Below are 21,884 nucleotides of genomic sequence, written 5' to 3'. Positions count from 1 at the left end.
ACAGCCAGACAACAAGAAGCCCACCATCGTCTCACAATCTCAAACAACAACCCAGGCCCACCTGGGACCTGTACCTCAACCTCAAGTAAAGGGGAAACAACTCCCATTTGCATTGTGGACCGCACCCCCCCCCCCCCCCCCCCCGACTTGTGCAGTGCTGGGCACCCGAGACTCTCTGAAGGGAGGTGCTGGAGAGGGTCTGGGGTCCATTAGCACTTGCCACAGCCATTGGTCTCTGTTGAGGAAAGAAGCCACATGTGTCCTGGGGCTCAAGGATGATGACTGGTGACCGCTGGGTAGCCTGGGGTGAGACTGACGACTGTGATGGTCCTCACTGTGTGGTAACGGACCAACCTAGGACATTGTCTCTCTTTTAAAAACACATATTTTTACTGATTTTAGAGAGGAAGGGAGAGGAAGAGAGAGATGGAAGCATCAATGATGAGAGAGAATCATTGATCAGCTACCTCCTGCTGCACGCTCTCTGCGGGGGATCAAGCCTACAAGCTGGGCATGTGCCCTTGACCGGAATCGAACCTGGGACCTTTCAGTCCACAGGCCACTGCTCTATCCACTGAGCCAAACCGGCTCGAGCAGCCATTGTCTCTTTTTGGGGGGCGGGCTGGATGTGAGCTGCAGCACAGACAACAGTTGGGGTGAGGCAGTAGAGAGAAGAGTAGAAGCGAGGGAAAGGAGTGAGCAGAGACCAGCCTTCCACGCCTGGAGGACTCCCTAGGGAAGGGAGCCACGAATACCCAATTCTAAAGTGATGGCTTATGGGGCGTCCCCAGAGCTCCTGGCACATCCTGTACAACGAGGTGCCAACAGGCCGGCTGGGAAGGACAGAGGCCCTTGGTGAACGGACTATGTCGCTGCGCCCATGCCTGAGTTTGCCCGTGTCCCCGGGGATCTTGACAAGGAGCCCCCATCCCCCCGAGGCAAACTGGGCACACCTCCCAGGAACTGAAAGAGCCTGGCTAGAAGAGGGGGAAATGATTACAGGAGGAGTAATTGAGCTTCAAAGAGATTAAGCGGCTTGCTGATACAGACACTGATGGCTGCTTACCCACCAAGCATTCCCTTGTCTCTCTTTCTAACAGAACCCCGACTTCTTTAGGGATGGCCAGGTGCCCAGCCCAAACTTCTCCCACAGGCTCCCTTACAGGCCGGTGGCCACGTGACAAAGTCTGGCCAGTGAGATGTAAGCTGAGAGTTTCCCAAGAAGCTTTTGCTTTCCTGACTGAGCTCCCCCCGAGACACCCCACTTCTCCTCCTCTACTTCTTCCTGCCTGGGCCACTCAGAGAGGAGCCCTCACATGCAGCAGCCCGCTGGGAACCATGAGGATGCCAGCCCTGTGCCAAGGATAGAGCAGCTAGGAAGATAAGAGATCGGGCCCTCATGACATCGTATGAGCCCTGGGCTGGCTCCCTCCGGAATGCTCCTTGTGTCTGAGAAAGGACCACCTACTTGTTTAAGTCACTCTTGGTTGGGTTTTCTGCTAGCTGCAGGGGAATGCAGGCCTCACCGATAACCTGCCTAAGGCACAGAGCTGCCGGCCAATGGTGAAGCTGGGCATCTAACCGAGGTCTGCACCGCGCCGGAGCCCACGTCACCTCCTTCCCCAGGACAACACTGCTTCTGGCTCTCAGAACATGAGGCCTGCGAATTAAATGAGATGCTGTATGCAAAGCACTTGACCCACCCTAGCAGATGCCCAATAAACACTGGCCACGGTTATTACCATTTTGATGCGGCCACTCCACGTGAAGCTCCTGTGTTAGGAGACCATCGACCTTAGACCATGGACAAACAGGGACCCAGGAAGAGGTGTCCCTCTTTCCGAGGAAGAGAGAGTGAGGAAGGGCGGGGTCTTCTGCCCTAACAGGGGCACTGGGAGCAGAGGGGCTGTCCACTGAGCTCACCTCCCATTCCCACAGCCTGCTCGTCCTCCGGGAAGAGCAGCGCAGGTACAGGTGACCCCTGGCACCATCGGTGGATCTGAGTACGCCCTCCCTGTCCCTTCGACCTGGACCCAGGTCCCCTTTGGAGCACGCGCAGAAAGCCAGAGGCCCTGCGAAGAGGGCTAGACAGGTTCGTTAGGGGCATAGGCACTGTGGCAAACGCACACATCTCCACCTTCCACACAGAAGTGTGTCTCCTAAAACAATGGACATTGCCACTTTTACAACTGAACACGGGAAACAGCCTATACGTCTACTAGTAAGGTACTGTTTTAAAAAGTGGTGTTATGTCTGCAAAATACAATAAATATTCTGTAGTCATAAAATCTAATATTCTCTAAGGGTTTTATATAACATGGCAAAACTTTTTCTTTTAAAAAATGTATTTTATTTCAGAGAGGAAAGGAGAGGGAGAGAGAGATAGAAACATAATCGTGAAAGAGAATCATGGATTGGCTGCCTCCTGCACACGCCATACTGGGGATTGAGCCTGCGGCCCTGGCATGATCCTTGACCGGGAATCGAAGAGTGACCTCCTGGTTTATAGGTCGATGCTCAACCACTGAGCCATGGCAAAATTTTTTAAAAATTAAATTTATTGGGGTGACACTGGTTAATAAAATTACATAGGTTTCAAGTGTACAATTCTATGATACATCATCTGTATATTCCACTGTGTGCCCACCACCCAAAATCAAATCTTCTTTCATCACTATATGCCCCTGTACCCTTTGCCACCTCTCACCCCCCTTCCCTCTGGTAACCACCATTCTGCTGTCTGTGTCTATGAGTTTTGGTTGGTGTGTTTTTCTTATTTGTTCATTTGTTGCTTTCAGTTTTATATCCCACATATGAGTGAAATCATATGGTTTTAACTTTTTTCTGTCTGACTTCTTTTGCTTTGCGTGATATTCTCAAGGCCCATCCATGTTGTCGCAAACGGCAGTACTTCATCTTTTCTTATGGAAAAATTCTTGTTATGTGACAAAGAGCTGGCGTGTTAAACTATACATGTAGCCTATTTCCCACGGTCCCTTTATGATATTTATGCACGAAATTAAAAAGGCAAGGCAAAACATCGTAGAAAGCGAACAGTGGTTAACATCTTTAATTTGCGATATTATGGATGACTCTCTTGTCTCTACACTTTTCTATATTTCTAAGATTTCTTCAGTCCCTTTTATAGCCGTAAGAAAAAAAAAATCCTTATAAAGAAGTTGAGGAAAGGTGAAAGTGTGCTAACGACAGAAGTGGAGACAGAGTGTTTATTGCTTGGACAGGGTATCTAGCTTCAAAGCATGCTGTTTGCTAACAACCAGTAAGCATGCATTTCAGTGAAATATTTGTAAGATGGCAGAGTCTCTGATGTGGCCCCCTTGTCTCCCAGCCCAGGGAAGCACCCTCCTCCCTCAGTGGGGCCTCGGGCTGGAGGCTCGGATCCGAGACCCCTCTCACTGCGGTCCCCTGAGAGAAGCCCCTCTTTGTAAAAGGCCCTGGGGGTCCTGACATTACTCTTGACTCATTCTGTCAAGAAATCTGAAGACGAAGCATCGTTGTCCAATTCATAGGCCACAAATACACGAGACACTTGGGAGACGTGTGGCTTGGTGCTCATTCAAATGGTTTTGATGAGGTCGGGACATGGTTTCTCTCCCCACGAAGATGAAAAGTGAGCGGAATGCTAAGAAACATGTTTTCTCTGCAACAGAGCGGTCTGCATCACCAGCCGCCCTCCATAGGGGATCGAGCTTGTGTCTCTGGAACTGGGTCTGAGCCAGTCACCAAGCCAGCACGGCAACGTCAAACTCACCAATGGGGGTGCTCCGGGCTACCCCTCTTTCTGTTTCTCCTCCCAAAGGTTTGCGCTCCCACATCACACAGCTTCCCCAGCATATCCCCCCAGTGGCCTGAAAATAACACTATGTCCAGCGTCCTGTCTTCACTCTGACACAGATGTCCAGCTAGACTTGGACGCTTACAGACGAAGAGTGAATTTCTCATCACTCACCCAATGGTTCAATATATTGTTTCAGACTTTTCCCCCCCGCCACCCTCCTGGGCCAAAGATGAAAATACTTAGTACATCAGAGATAATGCTAGAGCCATTATTAAAAACTCACACGGTCATAGGTTCTCTTTTCAACAAAAGACACTGTGTTGTCTGATACAACTTTAAGAGTTCATTTCCTTGCATGTGGGAATTACCAGAATGGTCTAAGCATTCTGCCAAGAGTCTCATTTCAAGTTTGGACTATCCAGACTCATCTGCGACAGGAGATGCCATGTGAGACAAGCGCTATGAGGCTTCCCCTGTGACCCTCATCTAACGTAACAACACAGTCGTTTTCTTCCTAATGTGAAAGTTCAATAGCTTGCCATGTCACAACTCTGTGAAAAAGAAGATTACCACACAGCAACGGTTTATGAGTTCTGAACATGGAATCGGCACAGGATCTAACAGTACAATCCAGACTTTATAAAGAAAGAGTTGGCCAGCAGAGCGAAATCACATGGCAAGGGGGAAATATTTAATCTGGGCAACAAGTTTTTCAAGCGGCCGTCTGATGAGAGAACGCTAGGGCCAGAGGGACCTTGGAGACCCGCTGGTCTAACTCCTGGGAGCAGGCTGCCGCTGGTGCCACGCTGGGTGGCTGACACGCCAATAGAAAGCATGCAGACCTGGGAGACAGATTTCGGGACAAGCACAGCCACTAGAAAGGGAAGAGGGAATCCCAGAAAGTATAGAGCCAGAAGGAAAGAGCCTCAGATTCTGTGTAAAAATTTCTGCCTAGATTTCCAGCTGACTCCTGAACCATGTATGCATGCGGTGGCCTCTGAGCAACCTAGAGAAGGAAAAAATAACTGAGCCAAGAACTGAGGTGCTGCCCAAGAGACAGAGTTTGTGGTTAAAGCTAATTGCTGGCTAAGGCAAAACCCAAAATAAACAACTCACTCTGCTCCCAAATGAACCTCTTCAGAAGAACAGGATCCAGAGTCTCCACAACACAATAGTGCAATGCTCAAAGTACAATAAAAATTAAGCAAAGAGATAGGAAAAGTGCAACTTATCCTCAAGAAAAAAAAGACAATAACGATCCCAAGATAACCCAGATGCAGCCATTAGCAGAGAAGAATGTTTACGCAGCTATTATAATTATGTCCAATGGCAGAAAAGGATATGTGAAATAGAAAATGAAGAGGGAATCCCAGAAAACATATAGTCAGAAAGAAAGAGCCTCAAATTCTGTGTAAAACGTCTGCCTAGATTTCCGGCTGACTCCTGAACCATGTATGCATGTGGTGGCCTGCACGGTGGCAGAGAAACAGAAACCATAAAAGAACACCAACGGGAAGTTCTAGAACTAAAAACAACAACAACAATATGTAAAACTTTCCCCCAAGAAAATCACTGGATGAGCTGAACAGAATGGAGATGATATGATGTAACTTAAAGAACTGAGAGGGAAAAAAAAAAGATTGGGGAAAAAAAACAAAACCTGAACAGAATCTCAGGCTTTTAGGACAAATAAAGTCTACCATGGGTGTAATTGTAGTCCCAGAAGGAGAAGAAAGAGAATGGGGTAGAAAAACATTTGAAGAAATAATGGCTTGACAGTTCTTCAAATCTGGTATAAAATCTATCTTTACAAATTCAAGAATCTCAATGAACTACAAGCAGGATAAATACAAAGAAAACCAAGTATAAAAATAACAAAATCTTGAAAGCAGCCAGAGAGAAATGATAACATTACATAAAGGTAACAAAAATTCTGGGGACCACTGAAGCCAGAAGATGCATCTAGAAAAAAACTTCAATCCAGAATTCTATATCCAGTGAAAATATCCTTCAAGAATGTAGGTGAAGTAAGTATATATTATATTTGTTATATGTTTTAGTCAAAATTTTTACTTTTATACTAAAAATTAACCATGTAGCAGTTTACACATGAATTCATATAAACTTCAGAACACATGTTTTTAAATTAATGGTAATTAAAATATCATGTGAACTGGGTGGGTGGGTGGGAGGAATCAACAAAATCTGTCCTCCGTTTTTCTTTAATATTCAATAGTGGGTTAGAAGTTATTTTTATGCAATCTGATCTAAGACTGAGAGTCATTTACATTCTGCCAGGATTTTCTGGAGTCAAGTGTCTGTCTCTTCTCTCTCCTTCTCCACAATTATGCCACTAGGAAAATGAAGGAACGGTTAAATTCATCCCTATAAGCATTTTTCAGACCTAGGAAAAGAATTCAGAACTGACCATTAAAAAACTCACCTGCTAAGAGTTCAAAATGAAGGGTGGGCAAACTATTAGGCAGGAGGAAAGAAAACACACAGGCACATTCTCCTGAAAGAACACATTCAAGCTGGAGAATTAACTGCAAAGATGGAGACCGAGTCAATATTTGCATAAGAAAATCTCAACCTGAATTAACACATTTGTTGGACTTGTTAGTCCAGAAATAGTCCCCCAGAGAGGTCTGGAAGTGTGACCTTCTCCTGCACATCTGCTCTGACTTTTATGAGTTCCCTTAATACTTTTTAAAGCTGCTGCTAAGTGCTCATTTTTGTTCTAAGGAGGATTACCAAACAACCTGTTGGTAACACAAAACAAAGATTCCCTTCATACGGGCCTTCCTTCAACCTAAAAGCAGACTGTTTTCCAAACTGCTCCCATCCCAAGCCGGCTGCCAAACAAAGTTCTTAAGCGAGCCTCTGACATCTAAACAACAGCTGTGCTCTGTCCTGCTAAAGGGCAGCCTCACCCAGACAGTGACTCTCCAAAGGTCAGCCGCATCCTGCCGCAGGAAGTCCACTCCATGGCCGGTGGCACATGCCGGCACCAGGGGGTGGCCTCTGTTTGTTCCCATTCCCTCTCCTCCCCTTTGCGAGTCTTCACTGGTCGACCACGTTCCGCTCGCCTTGCACAGGAAGCAGGGGCCTTGGACCTCACCCTGCTCACACACGGCGGCTCTTGCTCTGACACGAACGCTTTGCACTGAGGATCATCTTAGCGTTGCCACTGAAAATGGGGCTGATGACGAGGGACCTGAAGATGAAGTAAAAAGACTTGCCCCCAAAGCAAGCACGTGTAGTTAGCGCCAGGCACTAAATAAACATCTCCCGACTCCTGGAAAGGACCGTCCCTCCCATTTCACAGGCAGGGAAGCTCAGAGCATTTAAATGACCTTCCCATGGCCATGTGGCCTTGGCAGGACACCACATGAACACCCGGGTCTGCGTGACTCAAGTCCAAGGGTCAGTCTACTCTGGCAACCTTCAAGGGTAGAGACACCCTTGAAATGCCAACGGCATTTAAAAAAACAACACTTGTCATATTGATGGGAAGTAGGTGGCAAGTTGATTTAAAAAATTTACCTGGAGGAGTAAATGAACAGGAATAGCGAATGTCATTTTAATAAGGATGATGTGGTACTTGCCTTTGCAGGTATTAAAAATATGTTATAAGGCTAACACATAAAAACAGTGTGGTATTTGTTTACCTGCATGATGCCTGGCTAATAGTAAGTACTCAAAGCTGATAATTATCATTATTAGAACATGCTAAGTGCATTATATGTATATATACATATCATTTTACTTAGGTTTTTTTTTTTTTCCCCATGGGGATATTGTAAGGACAATTTTATCCCCATTTTACAGGCCAGGAAACAGAGGCACGGAGAGTTTAAATAACTTGCTAAAGGACACAGAGTAAGTAAAGGGGGTATCTGGAATCTGAACTAAGGCTGTCTGACTTCAGAGTTAAGGGTGCTATTGCACCACTAATAATATCAAAAGCCTGGGAGAATCTAGACATTCAACAGTAGGGAAGTGAGATAAATCAAAGTGTATCTGTATAAAGAATATTTCTGAGAATGAGACAGATCTATATATAAAAAGATATATATATATATATATATATATATATATATATATATATATATAAAACACGTAAACAGAAAAAACAAGTTCCATTTTATAGATAAAAGTCTCATTTTTGTTGAGCAATAACATGTGTAGTTACAGTTGTTTGTGAAATACATTGTGTGTACACATGTATGTTATATATGTACACACATATACATAAATATAGTGTACAAAGTTGTACTACATATACACTATCCTTTTACTAACATTCTTTTGTATTGCTTCAATCTATTATAAACACATAATAAACATGCTTGTGTAATAAAACAGATTTTTAAAAATGGCTCACTACCTAAAAAATAAAAGAAAGATCCTTTTCTTTTCAAAGGGAAACAGTTCCATAAACAGGCTACGTTACCACTAATTGAAAGTATAGGGGTCCTCCCCAACCAGGAGCTGGTACAGCCGTTTCCACTATAAAAGTGCCTGGAATAGGGGACAGTCTGGGCTTTAACGCAGGCCCGTCTACACAAGCAGCTGCTTCCTCGCTGGCGTCTGGCCTGGTGCCCTGCACACCTGTGCGGAGGATTAGAAAGGTTCTTCCCTGGACAATCACTTCTTTCAGAGAGTGTGGCCAACAGAAGTAGGGTCTAGAGAAGTGAGTGGCTGCTTGAGTACTGCCATGATCTGGGTGGTCCAATCCCACCAGCCTCGGTGGGCCCAGACTTACGGACAAGGCTGAGCTGCAGTCAGCAGTCAGCAGTGGTGAGGGCTGGAGAGAAGGTCACCCCCCCGCCCCTCCCGGGTGAGGGGTGAGGCTGGAGGGTAACCTGGCCCATTCTATGTGCTCTGTATTGATCACTGGGTTGGGCCAGCCTGGAACCTTTAGTATTACAGCACCTCAGCTCCAGCCTGGGAGCCAGGGCAGGAATGGGACAGCCTGGTCTGCCCACCGTTTAATTCTGCTTCCCGGGGCTGGCCTAGAGACACACTGTTGAGTCACGCCAGCAAGCTTCAGATGGAAAAGCAGCAAAATCGTCACTTGATGCCCTAGTCAGCTGGTGGGTGCCTTTCAGATAGAATTTCCCTGAAGCTGTCTCGATAGCAAAGTGGCAAATTGTTTTCTAAATCCATCCATGCAGGCATTTTCTTCTTCTTTCCTTCCTTCCTCCTTCCTCCTTCCTCCCTTCCTGTGGTGAGGCACGCACCCCTGCTCAGCCTTCCAACCTCATCTGAAACTTGGTATGACTCTGGCAGGAGACGGCCCGGTCACCTGCCAAAGGACAGGGAGGATATATCCTGTGACCAAGAGCCCGGAGACAGGGAGTCTAGATTCGATCACGACTTTGATAGTGTGCCACCATCCACCACGACGGTGAAGCTGGTGGTGGCAAAAGCTTGTTAGCTGGCACAGGCTCGCGCTTCCCACGGATGGTCAAAATTCTGACCTTTTATCTGATTTTAAAATTAATTTTCATTTTTATCAAAGAAAACAAAATCAGGTTTTAAATGAAATTGCTCAAAAATACTGAAATAAGTTAAAAAAAGAAACAGCACTGCCCTGAGGCAAACACTTTCAATGCTTTCAGCCCTTTTAACCAAATATGTTAATATTGTCATTTCTTGGTTTATCTATTTATCCTTCATTAATTAACTGCCTGTTAAAATGGTTTAGATTTTAGCTTTTCATACCACCTCCCACACTTCCCCATTCCTTATATTATTATGATAAAGAACTGTTCACCAAAAAGCCAAGGAGTTTACTCTTTTTTTCCTTGTACATTTTTTTCCTTGGAACGAACACTTCCATATTTATTTCACTTGCTGATTTCCCTATGCCCTTACATTTGAATTTTTTTCCCACTCTATCTGAACTATCACTATATATAAATATCATTTTCCAAATGGCCAATTGTGTCAGATAATCTGTGACCTCCAAAGTAACTGGGCCTATTTCATACACATTGTGTTGGGTCCTGCTTTCTGAATTCTCTTCTCCGCTCCTTAAAGTATTTGTTCGGGCTGTTTCCTAGGAAAGGATCTGCAGGAAGAAAAATTTTGTGTTCTTGCCGACTTAAAAATGTCTCTGTTCTATGCTCACACTTGATTGAAAGTTCAGCTGGGTATCAAGTTCTAGAAAGAAAAAAGTTTTCTCCTAGAATTTTGGTGACTTCGTTCTATTCTCTTCTAGCTTCCAATATTGACGTTAAGAACTCTGACATCATTCTGATTTTCATGCATTTATTTGTGACAAGTTTCCCTCCTCCAAGCTTTTATCATTCACTGTTTCTGGAGTTTTAAATGTTGATGATAAAATTCCTTGGTATGGGTGAAGTGTGTGTCTGTGTGTGTATGTATGTGTTTCCATTCATGGGACTGGGCTTTAGATTTAAAGCACTTGTCAATACAGAGAGTTTTGACCTTCAGTCCTGAAATGTTTCTTTTTATTATTTCCTCGATAATTTCCCTTTCTCTATTTTCTGTGCCCTTTCACCATAGAACTCCTATTCGTCAGATATTGAAACTCCTAGACTTGCCATTGAACATTTTCACTTATGATTTTGCCTCTATTTTCTCCCTTCCTCTTTTCATTTTACCTTTGGAAGCTCACTGATTTTGTTCTACGTCCTATTATATTTAAAAATAATTTAAGTTAGTTATACTTTTGTTTTCCGGGGTCTCCTTCTTGTTCTCAAATACTCACTTCTAGAAAACTGGATGATAAAACATTCCCAAGTTTGATATTCCGAATAATGCCTGACACACATGTACTCGGCGAACTTCAGTCATCATCCTTCCACTGTGTGGTACACCTCCTGTGTCAAGGGGGTCTTACATTAATAAAAAAAAAACGTTGTAGCTCGTTAGGGCCTCCTGGCTCCTGCCTGCCACCCAGCCATCGAGCCAGCATTCTAATTCCCACGTTGCTTGGATAGGCAGCAATAAAAAAGAATATATCCATCTCACATTCTGCTCTCGTTGTAAATATTTAAAAATTATTTCGTGTACGAGACCTGGAGGTAAGATTATGGATTTCAATCCAACAAGGTTTTCCTGGCTTCATCCGTTTCCAGGGACTCACAGCAACTTCCTGCTAAGGCAAACAGCAAGCTACCGAGTGCTGAGGCCGAGCCACAGCGTCCAGCCTGCTCTGGCTGGCAGCAGCCCCCTCTAGCACCCTCCCCATCCATGGATCTCAAGAACCCTGGTTGGAGCATCATCTCCAAGAAGTTTGGGCAACAAATGAACTATTCTGGCTCCTCCTAGGACAGTGGTCGGCAAACTGCGGCTCGCGAGCCACATGCGGCTCTTTGGCCCCTTGAGTGTGGCTCTTCCACAAAACACCACGGCCTGGGCGAGTCTATTTTGAAGAAGTGGCGTTAGAAGAAGTTTAAGTTGAAAAAATTTGGCTCTCAAAAGAAATTTCAATCGTTGTCCTGTTGATATTTGGCTCTGTTGGCTCATGAGTTTGTCGACCACTGTCCTAGGAGATGAAGATGATGCCAGGCCTAACGATGGTTCCAGAAACAAAATGGCTTGCTGGTCTCTAGAAGTTTGAGCCTTACGTGGTGACAAACACCAAGCAGTCTAGTTAAATCAGTCAGTCCTCTTTTAAAGAAATCTTGTGCAATTCAAATAGGGCCGTCTAAGAAGGACTTTAGTGGCTAGCACGGGAGATCACTGGCTAGGTGCTCACGGACTAGCATCTCCCGTCCCCAGCAGAAATGAGCCACTGGGACCTGCCTTCTCACACCCTTAGGGCCCTCCCGTGCTTGGAATCTGAGGTATGGCACCACTAAGTCTGAAGCACCGAGCAAGGCTAACTTGGCGAGGTGACACAGGATGGTGATGCTTGGGCAACTCTATAAGTTGAGTTGTTGTTTTTAATATATATTTTTACTGATTTCAGAGAGGAAGGGAGAGAGAGAGAGAGAGCTAGAAACATCAATGCTGAGAATCATTGATCAGCAGCTGCCTCCTGCACACCCCTCTCTGGGGATCTAGCCTGCAACCTGGGCATGTGCCCTGACTGGGAATCGAACCGTGACCTCTTGGTTTCTGGGTAGACGTTCAACCACTGAGCCATGTGAGCCAGGCTACAAGTTGAGTTTGTTACAGAAACGGTTGATAAAACAGACGATTTCAGAGATGAATTCAGCTTTGTGCCACTTTAGAGACTGATGCGATCTTACTTTTAGCTTAAGAACACAACCAAGGAGAAAACACTGGCATCATGGCCAATGCAAGGCACACGTTCACACCTCCCATAGGTGTTAGCCTGACAGTGAATGTCGGGAGCTGTTTTTCCCGCTGTCAAGCCAACATGTGCCCCCCAAACTGGCACAGGGCAGGCACGGATCTCCCAGAACCAGTCTTGATGAAGGCTGCAGCTGCTGCCCTGTCCGTCATCCATCACACCCCTTACTCCATCTTTTAAGAGCAGCCACTCTCCCACCCGCGGCTCTGCTTGTCTGCGTGGTTGCAGCCCGTTATGTAACTGCCACCTTATCAAAGCACCAGCATGCTGAACTTCTGTGTATTTCTTCCATTATGCAAGGCTTGACCTTCCTGCTAGAAAATGCCTAGCATATTTTAATTGTCCTCAGCGGTTCTGGAAGCATTCTGAGGAGCTATAACTACATTTTTCGCTATTCCTCTGATCCATGCTCATGCAACAAGGAGGGAATTGCTAATTTGCAGACGGATAACTGTGTAGAGCAATGAGTCACCTCTTTAGAGTCTCATAAATTCATCCCAGTTTTTATGAAATAATTATATGAATTGCAATCCCTTATTGGGCACTTACTATGTGCCAAACACGATTTCAAATGCTTTCCATGCATTTATTTGTTATCCTCATAACCATCCTGTGACAGGAATTATTTTTATAATTATATGATGTTTTTAATTTCTAGCCTCACTTTATAGATGAGCAAACAGAGGCAGAAGGATGTCCAAGGCCATGCAGCTAGAAATGGCGGAACTGAGATACAAACCCAGGCAGGCGGTGTGTCCCGAGTCTCACCCTAACCACCATGCAAACTGCCTTTGCTCCCTGCCATCCTGGCCCAGGGCTCCGTGTGCTGGGGGCTGGCGAGCTCTGGGCACATGCTTGGCTTTGGTTTACTTGGGTGTCCTGTGGCATGGGCAGTTGGCAGGCCACAGAGGCTGGGAATCCACGCTGCAGAAGGTGCTCAGGAACACCTTGGCAAATGGAGTGTTTCCAGCAATGCCACTACACTCACTATCTTGCCAAGGTGCGCCCCCAAGTACTTTGGAAAATAGTTTTGCTCCTGGGAAAGACAGCAGCTTGGACCCAGGCCAGTCATGCCTGAAGAGGTACATGGGCCGCAGCTGGTGCTGGTACCTTCTGGATGGGAATGTGGATGTGGGGTAACCCTGGCCGGCTCCTGAGACCGGAAGCTTCAGACAAGCGTAGTGTCCACGGGGCCCGTATCAGGGAACTCACAAAGGAAGCAAAACCAAAGGTCTGAGCTCTGTGTCTCCAAGGCTGATCTACGGGCTCCCTCTATCAGGATCATCCAGGGAGGTTTTTTTGTTTTGTTTTAAATATATTTTTATTGATTTCAGGGAGGGAGAGATAGAAACATCAATGATGACCGAGAATCACTGATCGGCTGCCTCCAACGGTGACCTCTGGGTTCACAGGTGGACACAACCATTGAGCCACACCAGCACCGCCGGGCATTCCGTTTTGTTTTTAAATGCAGACACTCAAGTCCGACCCTGGACCTTCTGAACCAGGGTTTCCCACTATTGAGCTTAGAAGTCTAGATTTTTAGCAATCACCCCAGGCAATTCTGTTGTATTCTAAACACTGCTGACCCATTGCTGTGGGTCTCTGGGGTTGCAGATCAGGCATCGGAGAAAAGCTGTACTTTAAAAGCAATATTCAATACAACAAGTAGCATTCAGGCCTGAGCACCAAGGTTCTCGTCTCAGTTCTATGAATAGCTTGCGGGTGGACATTGGGGACACCCCTTGGCCTCTGAGGCACCCCATCAGTACGATCAGGGGACTACGCTCCTCCCCGCTCTGAATCCTGCGCTTCCTACCTAAGTATCCTCACCAAACCTGAGTGTTGCTTAAACAGAACTGATGAGGTCCTAAGAGGAGTGGCCAGGTGAGGGCCTGGAAGGGCAACGACCGGTCAGTGTGGGCTGGAGTAGGGCACGGGGCCTTGACAATGGGGAGAATCTGGATTGGGGTGCTCATCCTGACAGGCCAGGCATCAGAGCGAGGGGAGAGACCAGGTGTGAGGGTGGAGGGGGAGGGAGCTGGGAGGGAAGTGAAGCAGGTCTGAGTAAAGGAAAAGGTTCGGAAACATGGGTGGGGAGGGAGCCCCTGAAAGCCAGGGAGGCGATGTAGCGACAACGGAAAGCGGTGTTTTGGGAAGATGACCGGGTGACCCACGCAGGATGGGAAAAGTGGGAGGGACAGGCCTGGTGACTCAGCGAGGGAGACACGTGTGACCCAGGGGACAAGCCTATTCTAGAGATGATGTGGCCCGGACCTGCGTCTGCGGCAGTGGGAACAGGAGGGGAGAACATGTCAGTGGCAGAGCTCCGGGACCCGGGGATCTGGGTAGTTGTTATGGTTCTTTTAGTTTTACTTGTTTTTGTTTTTCGCTTATCTGTAGTTTCTGTTCTCTCTGCAGCGAGCTGATACTGCTCTGTGATAAGAAAGAGAAACATACAGTTCAGCATTTCCTTTGGGAAACCAGCAAACTGATCTCCATCCCTTGGCAGCTTAACCCTTCTTCTCACTAGTCTGTTTCTCTTAAGAACCCCCTTTCTCAAGTTTTTTTTTTTAACCAACTTCTCTGCACCCTATACCTCTTGTCCCTTTGCTGAGAGGTTTCTGCAGAACATTCCTTCTCCTTTGCTTTTTAAAAAAATTATACTTTTACTGATTTCAGAGAGGTAGGGAGAGGGAGAGAGAGAGAGAGAGAAACAGCAACGATGAGAGAGAATCATTGATCAGCTACCTCCTGCAAAGTCCCACACTGGGGATCAGGCCCGCAACCTGGGTATGTGCCCTGACTGGGAATCGAACCGTGACCTTCTGGTTCATAGGTCGATGCTCAACCACTGAGCCACGCCGGCCGGGCAGCCCAGGGTCCTGGCCTGAGGTCAGTGAACTCCCTGCTATCCTGCAGTGGCTCCAGGCCAGGACTCTACCCCTCTCTTCACCGAGCCGTCTCTGAGGAGTTAGGTTTCTTTCTCTCCTTGGAGCCAATCCCATGGTACCTGCCTCAACATCTTCTTCTCCCAAAGAGTTCCTGTCATCGTCCTGGGAAAGGCTGCCATCCGAGAGGAAGGCAACTGAGCCTCCCAGCATCACAACCCGCTGACCAGCCAACTTCTCTGACCATTCCTGTACGCCCATGGCCACCGAGCAGACCTTCACGCCCCCCACATATAACATGGCAAGCTCTGAGACCCCACTTTGACCGTGGACACCCCCGTCTTCTGACTTCTTGGATGTCCAGCCAGATTCCAACTAAATATCCAGTCATTGGTTCTCTTTCGATTTCACTTTCCTGCCAAGCATCCTGGATTCTGAGGCCAATTATTTAAACGGCCCTCATCACTCTCCTCTGAAGCTCTGCTAAGCCTGGTACCGACTAGAGAAAAACTGCCCAGCATACCATGGGGCTCCCTGACACAAGTAAGGCACCCAGGTCAGCTCAGCTGCCCACACCCCACTGAACCCCAATCTTACTGCCAATTCTATTGGAGACCCTTACCACGTTCCACTCCTGGCAAATGATCTTATCTTGTTTCACTAAGATACCGGCAGCCATGCGTTATGAACATTCTTATTTTCCCTTCTCTTCGGCTGTGAATTTTTGCATGCCTCCAGTCATCTTTTCCTTCTCTCTGGAAAAATAGGTTGTCCTGTCCCTTTAAGGCTAATTTCTGTGTCTTCCTAGCCTTCTAGAGGATTAACTTGGTTGATAATTCCTTCTTTCTTGTAGACTTCAAGCTCTCCGCCATCATGCAAGAAAAATGCTTTGACACTCCCTCCTCCTAACACCCTCTCATCTTCTTGCTACTTGCCAAGCTCTTCAGAAAGTTTCGCTGGAGTTGTTAACGCGACACATGTTCATGCAAACAATTTAAACAGTGCAGACGAGCACAGAGAAAACAACGATTACCCAACGTCCTACCCCTCACAGATAACCGCTCTTAGGAATGTGATGACCATGCTTCCCAGTTATTTCCTATGTAAACATTCACATATGGAAGTATGTATTTAACACAGCGGAGGTCACACTGCACATGTTCTCCTATGACTTGCTTTTGGGGAGCCCGCAATATCTCCCCAGCACTTGACCCATCTCAGTGTCATCTGTTTGTAACTTCAAAAGGCATTCTGGTGAATGTAAACAACATAATGACTTCTCTACCCCCTGTTAGTTTACAGGTAGTGTTTTATTTCTGCTGTGTTGAATATTTTTGAATTCGTGAAACTATTTATTTATGACAAATTCCTTAAAAGGGATTGTTGGGTGTAATGTACTTATTTTTTATAATGTTTGACGTACACTGCAAAACAGTCTTCCAGAAAGACTGAACTAATTTAAACTCCTATATCAATAGTTGTCCTTAAGAGCCCCAAGGTTTGGCAATGTTTCCAAATTTCATTTAATATCAAAAATGAAAAAGAGGACAGCATTACAGATTCCAGTCATTAAAAAGATGAGGGTATTTTGAATAACGTTCACCCATTGTTTTGAGAATGTAGATGAAACGGGCAAATTCCTCGGAAAAAGAAACTTGCCAAAACTTATTGGAGAAGAAATAGAATATCTGAATGGGCCTGCCTCTGTTAGGTAAATGAAATCTATATTTCAAACCTTCCTACCAAAATACCTCCAGGCTTCAAAGGGCTTCACCAATGCATTCTGCCAAACACTGAAGAAAGAAATAACACCAACCTTACACAAAGTCTTCCAATTTATTTTTAAGTCCAGCATAACATTGACACCAAAACCTCACAAGGACATGGCAAAGACAAGAAAATCACCGACCAGTCTGTTTTGGACATAAAGATAAAGGTACAGGCACTGTTAATACCACAGCTGTTTGTTGCCAGTCACCTCCGTAACGGAGGAAAATGCTAAATTTTAGTCAGAGGTCAATAAAAAGGAAGATGTACTATCTCTGAAGTCTATTCATGGACCACTGGGGGATTTGTGGCCTCCATGTCAAAATTCCTGTGCTGACAAAACAAACAAACAAACTGGTGCTGGAGGCAGCACAGCCCCTGGGAAACCAGAGCTCAGTCCCCGGGGGAATCCCAGCAGGTCAGACCTCGGTGGGGGCCTCTGTGCTGGGACCCACAAGCCTTCAAACACTCCTTCAGTTGATTTCTTTTAAGAGGACTCCTCCTGATTCTGCATTTCACACATTTCTTTGTTCTCCTTCCAATGGGATTTCACTTTGCTTAACAGAAAGGACTTCACTGAACATTTCAGTCCCTTTATTCCTCCCCGTGAATTCCCACGATAGCCGGGCAGAATTGCCAAGTCAAGCAAATCATTCCTTTGATGACACCCCAGCTCTTGGACTACACGTTTGTAAACAGAACATTTTAAACCAACATGGAGTTCTGTGGTCAGAACTCTACACAAAGCCCACGTGGCTCTAGACCAAGCACGCATGACACCCTCTGGAAGGTCACCTGAGAGAAACGTGATAGGACCGGGGTGTGCTCTGGCTCCAGCTCACACACCTGGCAAAGCCGGAGCGAGCACTGAGGGTCGCTTAAGCCCCCTTGGACAGCGCAGTGACCAAGTTTTCTGGATACAGTTTTCTGGATACCTTCCGAACACTTTCCTAGAGGGAAGAGAACTGACAGAATTCAGTAACTGCATTTTCACCACTTCTTTTGAATTCCTCTCTATGGAAAAAAGGTAATATTTTGCCCTAACTGGTTTGGCTCAGTGGATAGAGTGTCCGCCCGCGGACTAAAAAGGGTCCCAGGTTCGATTCCGGTCAGGGGCATGTACCTTGGTTGCGGGCACATCCCCAGAAGGAGGTGTACAGGAGGCAGCTGATCGATGTTTCTCTCTCATCGATGTTTCCAACTCTCTATCCCTCTCCCTTGCTCTCTGTAAAAAATCAATAAAATATATTTTAAAAAGGTAATATTTTAAAAAATGTATCTTAATACTTAATTAAAATAAATGTATCTTAATACTCAAAAGTCCAGAATTAACATTTAAAATTATGAAATATTGAAACATACAGAGACGTACAGAGAATAAATATAACAAACAACTATATGTTAGGCTACCCAATGACTCAGATCTAGCATATCTTAACATTTGGCTGTATCTGTCTCAAGAAAATAGTTCATAAAAGAACAAAACATTAAAAATACAACTGAAGCTACCTGTGTACCCTTCCCTGATCCCATTCACATTCCTCCCTCTCCAGAAATAATTACTAGTATGAACTTACCATTCTTAAGGATGTTTTTTATAGTTTTATAACATATGCATATATCCATATACTACATAGGAACTGTTTTTGCAAGTTTTCAAACTTTGTATGTATGAAGCCAAAACCGGTTTGGCTCAGTGGATAGAGCGTTGGCCTGCGGACTCAAGGGTCCCAGGTTCGATTCCGGTCAAGGGCATGTACCTTGGCTGCGGGCACATCCCCGGTAGGGGGTGTGCAGGAGGCAGCTGGTCGATGTATCTCTCCCATTGATGTTTATAGCTCTCTATCCCTCTCCCTTCCTCTCTGTAAAAAATCAATAAAATATATTTAAAAACTTTGTATGTATGATATCCCACTGTATGTGTTATTATTACGTGTTATTATGGAACCTGCTTTTTGTGGTTCAACATTACATTTTTCCATTTTAGGCATATGCACAGATGTGATTCTAGTTTATTCCTTTTCCTGGTTATAAATGATTTCATTGTTTAAACATGCCTCAATTTGTTTATCTAGGGTTTTGTTTTTATAAGACCTCTTTTAACGAGATCTCAGCTCAGTTCCTAGAGTGAGCATATATATATATATATACCTAAAGAGTCAAATTCACCTATAAGAACTGGTTTTCTTTTATTTCTTGTAGTCCCTAGAAAGAGAGCACCAAGTTTAAGGGAGAATAAGTGCTGTTATGTTGAAGCTTCTAGGTTCAATCCTCAGCAGGTGTAGGCAGCAGTGTCTTTTTTTTTAAAAAATATTTTTATTTATTTTAGAGAGGAAGGGAGAGGGATAGAGAGATAGAAACATCAATGATGAGAGAGAATCACTGATTGGCTGCCTCCTGCACGCCCCCCACTGGGGATCAAGCCCACAACCCAGGCATGTGCCCTTAGCCGGAACCGAACCTGGGACCCTTCAGTCCTCAGGCCAATGTTCTATCCACTGAGCCAAACCGGCCAGGGCAGCAGTGTCTTTTTTTGCTAAAATAGTGCTAAGGTACCGTTAAGCATTTTTTTTCCTGGCTGTGAGAACAGCCAAATGTGATTCTTTGGCCATCCGAGGTGATCTACAAGCCACTAAACTCTTGAGACAAACTCCTTTCAGACTAAAATAGTTTAAGTGGAGTATGTGTTTGCCACTAACAACTATGACCAATGCAATGGGATCCAAACATCTTTAAGAGTCTTGTTAGCACGCTTTTCTTCTTAAAAACATCTCTTCTAAAATATCTACAGTGGGATTTATTTGATGAACTGCATTACGCCTTCAGGACATCTGCTGCAACTCAGGTAGAGAGAGGCAAGTGTTCGCGTAATATGTAAGTCTGTAGTCCAAAAAGGTATTTCAACTCAAATATGCCCATGTAGCACCTGGGAGAGTTTCTGTGTAGACTGACATCAGTGCTCGGTGCTTTACAGGGTAACTTACTAGTAAACTCAGTTCTCTTTTGCTCAACAACGTCTCATTTCCACTACATAAAGGCGGGTCCAGTTCCGCCAGCCAAGGCCTGCCTGACATTATATCATGTCCCACCTCGTAGGTACCACATAAAATGATTACGTTATAAAAGGCCTCCGTATCACTTGGTTCAAATGAATGGCTGGTTCCATTAACGTTCCAGGAGCAAGGGAAGCAAGTATCTACAATAATTCTCAGACCAATAAATTTGATTTTCTAAGTATTCCCCATAAAAGAGCAGCAGAGGAGTCCAAAAATTTGTTCAACAATGCCCAAACAAGTGTCCCCTCAGTGGACAGTCCCAGCAACTCCAACCACAGCCAGGTGATGGGAAGAAGCAGCCCATTTCAGTCCGTGGGAGTAAAGGTTGGCATTGAAAACAATATGTCCTCCTTTCGCGAGGGACTGCAGACGAAGGCTCACAATTTCTGCTCCTTGGTAGTCCATCGCATTTTGTGCGGAAGTGCTGTGGCCCCCAATCATGTTGAGGGGGCCCAAGAAAAGTATTCTGAGAATTAAGAAGTTCAAAGAACCAGTGACAGGATTCTTCTCCTAATCAATAGAAATCAACTATTCCAGCTTAAATTTTTTTTTTAAATGTTTTTATTGATTTCAGAGAGAGAACGGGAGAGGGAGATAGAAACATCCATCGGCTGCCTCCTGCATGCCTTCTACTGGGGATCCAGCCTGCAACCCACGCATGTGCCTTGGCCGGGAATCGAACTGGCGACCTCCTGGTGCATGGGAGGATGCTCAACCAACTGAGCCACAGAAGCCGGGCTATTCCAGCTTTTTTAAATCTTCTTTCTCCTGCTGTTGAAAGAGTCTAATGTCCTCAGAGGTCTTAACTGGCTCGGGGGTTTCCTTCAATTTCAGATGTAGGTGCTTTTTTCCAATAACCCTTTGCATGCTGGATAAGACTGTTTTTCAGGAGCTGGAGGTATAATAACCCCTTGTGATGACAAGCACTTAAATATGACATCTTGGTGGACTTTTGTGCACCTCAGAAGTTCTTCTACAGTTGACTGTACATGAATATCGCACGAATGGCATCTTGGTGGTCCTCAGGCTGCACCAGGCGGTTGGTGATGGTGTCACATAGGGCCGTGACCTCATCATTATCCATGATCTCATCATTATTCATGATCTCATCGTTATCCATGATCTCATCGGTATCCATGATCTCATCGGTATCCATGATCTCATCATTATTCATGATCTCATCGTTATCCATGATCTCATCATTATCCGTGATCTCATCGGTATCCATGATCTCATCATCATCCAGAAGGCCGAGCAGGTTAGGACCTGGGCAGCTGAGCCCCGACAACTTGACCCCCAGGAAGGGGGAAGAGGATGATGACAGTAATGTCGCTCCTGTAGGTCCATGGGGCCAGCACCTTGGCAACAGGCACGGGAAGTGCCTTTCGGGTCCCCCGCCTCAAAGCGCCTCCGGTATTCCAAACCCTTGGGCAGAATGAATCAATCGCCAATGAGGTCAATCTGTAAACGAGTTGCTCCAACTAGTTGTTCGGGGCAGAGCAGAGTCCCACGGATCTCACTTTAGGGGGGCACCCGTTTACACCGGGAACATCCACCTTCCACAAGGCAGCTGGTTGCGGAAAACTAAAAACACCTTAAAACGCTGCTTTTACTTACACACCTGGACAGAGTGTGTAAGTGATGAGTGAAGCCTACCCCTTCTTCCAGAACTCTAGCGAGAAAAGCTACTGGGTTCCTGACCTTGCCTATGAACTTTCAGCTCGCTCCTGTTTACTATTCAGGTGAATATGGAAGAGGCTGAGGAGTTCATGGCGAGACGCGAGGAAACGGCGTTTGTTATATGCACAACGGAACGTGAGTTGTAAGGCAGCGTGGCCTGTCCTCTCGGGTAAGCCCTGGCATTGATCCCGCGGAACACGCTGCCTCTGGCAGAAGCAGAAAGGAGCATCTTTTGGGAAAATATGGTTGTGCCTTTCAAGATGCAAATCTCAAAGGGCTTATAAAATCCTCCAGATAGTTGCTAAGTTTCCTTTAGACAGAGTCAGGCAGGCTGGGTTTAACTCTTGCCTGCATGACTCGGTAGGTATCCCCGGATCACATAGGCAAGCTACCTA

General features: G+C 45.6%; 1 protein-coding gene across 2 annotated transcripts in view; it reads right to left on the bottom strand.

Annotated features, from left to right (window-relative positions):
- CTDSPL (CTD small phosphatase like) overlaps positions 1–21,884 on the bottom strand; it is a 110,859-nt gene that overhangs the window by 70,500 nt on the left and 18,475 nt on the right. The gene's annotated exons all lie outside the window — the stretch shown is intronic.

The sequence above is a fragment of the Cnephaeus nilssonii genome (genome assembly GCF_951640355.1).
Source record: "Cnephaeus nilssonii genome assembly, chromosome: 17".
Classification (NCBI taxonomy): domain Eukaryota; kingdom Metazoa; phylum Chordata; class Mammalia; order Chiroptera; family Vespertilionidae; genus Cnephaeus; species Cnephaeus nilssonii.
Note: the sequence above shows the minus strand (reverse complement) of the source record. Positions and strands in the feature narration are given on the sequence as shown.